Raw genomic sequence first — 5,324 nt, 5'->3', positions numbered from 1 at the left:
CCTGTGTGTGTGGTGTCCTTTGTTGGGATGGGGCATCAAGAGGCAGGTTCATGTCCTGGGAGTAACTTTGGAGAGAACCACACATGTCACCATTGATGCTCACACCCTTTACCAAGTGTGGTTGTCCCCTTCCCTAGATGCCACCTTGTTGTGCTCACTTTTACATCCCCCTCCTTCTTCTAGTCACACAGTGCACTCACAGCCAACACACTTTAACTGCACTTATACCTCCATGTGTCTCTTCAAGACAGAAGGCATAGCCTGGGGAAGAAGAGTTTGGAGACTCTGCCCTACAGACTGGTGGTCATACAAGGTCAGCCCTTGACCCTGAATACTCCAACCTAGATCCTGGTACTAAAAGGCTAAATAGAGTCAAAAAGCTACCAGCCCTGGGACTGAGGGATGTGAGGGAAAGGAAGCCTAGTGGGTTACTGCCCAAGCACACCAAGTCCATTTGGCAAAGCCCACAATTACTAAATCAAATGTTAACATTTTTGTGTCATAGACCTGAATGGTAATCTGGTGAAGCATCTCCCCCCTCCACCACCAGAATAATGTTTTTAAATGCATAAAACAGGGGCAGGTAGTGACACAGTGAATAGAGCACCAGCCCTGGATTCAGGAGGACCCAAGTACAAATCTGGCCTCGGACACTTGGCACTTACTAGCTATGTGACCTTGGGCAAGTCACTTAACCCCAATTGCCCTGCCTTCCCCCCTCCAAAAAGAAAAAAAAATGCATAAAATAAAGGGCATTATGAAGGAAATAAGTTATATTGAAATAGTTATCAAAATAATATATTTTTTAAATTCAGAGACCCCAGGCTAAGAATTCCTTCTCTAAATGATGCTTAATGTCCAAATACCTTTAGTTCCCTACCTAGGCTAAAAGCAGAATGACTTTGCTGTTTTGCCTCTCTTTCTTCCCCCTTCCCAGACTCAGAGCTGGGAAGGTCCTTAGAGGTCTCATCTCATCCACTCCCCTCCCCTTTTACAGGTGAGGAAACTGAGGCTCAGGTTAATTGATATGTCCAAGGTCACAGAAGTAACAAGTTGCAGAATTCCAGCCTAACCCTGCTCTCTACTCCACACCGTCTCTAAATTCAGTTTCTTCATCCAATGAAATTACACACACACACACACATATACAAAAATCTTATTAAGTGTCCATTTTTATCATTTGGTCTTAGGAGAGGCAGAGTGACATAATGGTTATAGAACTGACCTCAAAGTCAACAGACCTGGGTTCCTGTGCCCAGGCACATCCTAGCTAGGCAACCTCTGGAGAATTTAATTTAATTAATCTCTCAGTGCTCTCATTTTTTAAGACCAGAAAAAGTGCTAGCCTGTATGGATGGGGGAAGTTTGCTCATATAGGAATTCCCTATGCTAATGAAATGACAGGTTTTGTTTCTGTCCCTGTCCCATTGAGACCCATGATGTCTATCGCTATAGGAATTTCCAGCAAGCAAACCTCCTCTGTCCATGCCTATGGGAAACTGTTCTGCCACTTAATGTCTTTGAGAGTAGTCTGGGGCTCCTGAGAAGGAGCACATGTCAGAAGCAGGACTTGAACCAAATGTTCTGACTCCAGGGCTGACCTCTCTGTCTTTTTCTCTCTCCCTCTCCTGCTCCTCTCTTTTTCTCCCTCTCCCTCCCTATTTCTGTGTCTCTTTGCCTCTCTCCCTCCCTTCCTCTCTGTGTATCTCTCCTCCCTATATCTCTTTTTGTCCCTCCCTTCACCCCCACCATCTTTCTTCCTTCTTTTCTGTGTCTCTCTTTGTTTCTCCCTCCCCCCTCTGCCCCTTTCTCCTTTCTATCTTTCTGTTTCTGTCTCCTCCCCTCTCCCCAACTCTGTCTTTCCCCAACTATTATTCTCTATACAATGGGGTCTAATGCTGCTTAAACCACTTACCTCATGGGGTACTGTGAAGAAAGTTCTTTGTGAAGCCTAAAGAGCTATAGAAATGTGAGTTATTAATAACAATAATTAGTAGCATTATAAAGGAGGTTGGTAAGAAGGGTTGAGAGTCTTTGGAAACACAAGTGTGAGCACCTGCAAACCGGAATGCTGAGTGGGCAACACCAGAAGGGAGCCTAAAAGGAGGCCTTCCTCTGACTGGGAAAAGGCAGCCCCTGCTTCCCCATCCCCCCTGCTCCCTGCTCCCCCATCTGCCGCTGTTCCCCATCCCCCCACTCCCCCATCTCCCGTTGCTCCCCATCCCCCTGCTCCCCCATCTCCCGCTGCTCCCCATCCCCCCACTCCCCCATCTCCCGCTGCTCCCCATCCCCCCCTGCTCCCCCATCCTCCGCTCAAGGGTGGGCTCTCCAGCCTTCGGGACGATTCCCTAAATCCCAGAGGCAAAGGCTATTTAATGGTAACTGGTGCAAAGATACAGCACCATGGTGTGGTGTGACAGAGCAGAGGGACTGCTGGATCCGAAGTCAGGAGAGAGCGTTTGTTCAAATCCTGCCTCTTAACGTTTCAAGTCAAGAAACATCTTTAAAGCCCTCACAGGCGAGGCACTGAGGATTCGGAGACACACTAAGCCAATCCAGGCCTTGAAGAAACAGCTTCTGTAAGGGGGATATGATAAGTAGACAAGGAATTACAAAGTAACACACGTGGTAACTTCTCTCTGAAGAGCAAGGGAGTGCACGTATCAGAGACAGTGTGTGTATATATATGTGTGCATATAGCATACACTTGCATAGTGCACGATACACTCTTGTATTCACTATAGGTGGATGCATGTGCGTTATGTGTGCATTGGTACATGCAATATGTGCATATAATATACCATACACATAGATGTGTGTGCTGGCGTTTATGTAGCACACGTGTATGCATGTGCACACATAATGTATATATGCAAGCGTGTGGATACATGCAAATACATGAATACATCTCTACATGTACACACATTTATGCACACACATGAACAATCTACATAACCTGCACTGTATGTACATGCAATACTTATACACATAAACATGCATTATGTGTGTGTGTGTGTGTGTGTGTGTGTGTGTGTGTGCCTGATCTATATCTTGAAGGAAGGCACGGATTCTCTGAGTTGTGATAAAGGATGAAGTGGTCTCCTCCAAGCATGGGGGACCACTCATACAGTGGCCCAGATTTAGGGCAGCTAGCAGGCTGGATTGAAACAGCAAGTACTTGAAGAAGAGTAATAAGGAGGGGTGGCTAGGCGGCACAGGGAATAGAGCACCAGCCCTGGAGTCAGGAGGACCTGAGTTCAAATCTGGCCTCAGACTTAACACTTACTAGCTGTGTGACCTTGGGCAACTCAACCCTAAATGCCTCACCTTCCCCCCTCACAAAAGAAAATAAGAGCAATAAGAAATGAGACCAGAAAGATAGATGGGAGCAGGATTGTAGAGGGGAGGTAACAGGGAGCTAGGGAAGATTTTTGAGCAGGGGGTGGGTGACATGAGATCAGAGAAAGTGTGGCAGCATGAAAAGAGCACTGGATTTGGGATAATCCCAGCTCTTACTACTTGTATGACTTTGGCCAAGTTGTCTAACCTCTCTGGGCCTCAGTTTCCTCATCTATAACCTAATGGGTTTGGGCTTGATGATCCCTAATGTTCCTTCCCACCTATAAATCTGAGATCCTAGAGTCAGGGCTGTATTTTGGAATATCAGTTTGCTCCAGAACTATGATGTTTATCCCTATGGGGAACTTCCAAAAGCAAACCTCTTCTATCCATGTCTACTGGAAACTGTTCTGCATCTTAAATTCTTGGAGAGTTGTCCAGGGCTCCTGAAGTACCCTGGTCAAGTAACTGTATGGCCAAATAACTATGTCTCTGGTGAAGTCATTTCCCCTCTGAGCCTCCTTTTCCTCTTTTGTGAAATGAAGATAATAACTACCTTGCAAGGCTGTTATATGAGCAAATGAGCCAGTTTTTGTAAAGTGTTTTTGAGAACCTGGAACTGAACTATTATTATTATCCCCATTTTATAGATGAGGAAATGGAGGGAAAGAGAGGCAAAAATGACAGGTCCAAAGTCTTTCATGACTCCAAATCTGCTCTTTCTATTAGAGGGCGGCTGACATCTTGGCCTTACTGTCCAGAAGCTCAGCATCTATGCAGCTTTGCCTCCTGTTTGCCTGTACTTCTTGTCCTTGTCATCGGAGGGTGCCATCCACCCATCCCCCAGCACAGGGAGGCACCCCGGTGCTGCCTCAGCTTCTCTCTGTCTTTGCAACATCACAAAGCACAGAGTCTGGAATCTGGAAATAACCTCAGGGATCATTAGCCTAATCTAAGAGAGGCAAGATGGTGTCATTAAAACTCAGCTGAGGGGTGGCCAGGTAGCACAGCTAGTAGGAGCATCGGCTCCAGTGTTGGGATGACCTGGAGATCGAATCCCGGGCTCGGACACTTAGCACCCACCCAGAAACACCTGGCCGTGTAACCTTGAGCAAGTTACTTAACCCCGATGGCTTTAAAAAAAAAAAAAAAAAAACTCAGCTGAGCTGGGAGTCAGCAGCCATCTAAGTCCCACCTCTGTCACAGGCAACTTCTCTGAACTTTTCAGCCTCTTCACCTGTGAAATGGGGATAAATAAATACTTGCCAGCTCTACCTCTCAGGACTGAGGCTAGCAAATCACTTTGAAACCTTAAGGTATCAGACAAATGTGGGTTACGGTTTTTATAAAGTGCTATATAAATTGTACTAGACAGCATGCCAGAGGGGATAGTCTGCCTCAGAGACAGGGACATTGATTCAAGTCAGCCTTTGGGACTGGCTGGGACCCTGGATGAGGAGGCCCTTAACCTCTCTTCTCCCCAGCAACTCTGTGTTGTAGAGAAAATACTGATATCTGATATGTATTGGTAGAGGGAGTTTGCTCACAAAGGAGTTCTCTGTACCAGTTAAATTAAATCATAGGTCTGGATACATATGTTTATATAGACACACATACATAATATACATGAACATACATACATATATACTTGTATATATACACAGAGACATTATGCATACGAAGATACATATTATATAATTTTATAGGTGAGGAAATTGAAGCCCAGTGAGGTCAGAGTACGTTAACAACAAAGCCCGGGCTAAAAGCCAGGTCTGCAATTCCTCCCTCAGTGCCCTCCCACCTGACAGCTCGTGTCCTCCTCTCCTCCTGATGCCCCACCCCTCCATAGACAAAGGACTAAGTCCATGGGCTTGCTTTCCTTTTTCCTATCAAAGGCAAGAGCTCCAGGAAGGGGAGGGTGGAGATCAGGCTGCCTGGGTCCCTGTCATTCACCTCAGAGCCCTAATTTTCCATAATTACTCCAC

Source organism: Petaurus breviceps, unplaced genomic scaffold (genome assembly GCF_028583685.1).
Source record: "Petaurus breviceps papuanus isolate PSGF00001 unplaced genomic scaffold, PetGlider_PUasm1.0 89148, whole genome shotgun sequence".
Lineage (NCBI taxonomy): Eukaryota > Metazoa > Chordata > Mammalia > Diprotodontia > Petauridae > Petaurus > Petaurus breviceps.
The sequence above is the reverse complement of the archived record's forward strand: the minus strand, read 5'-3'. Positions refer to the sequence as shown.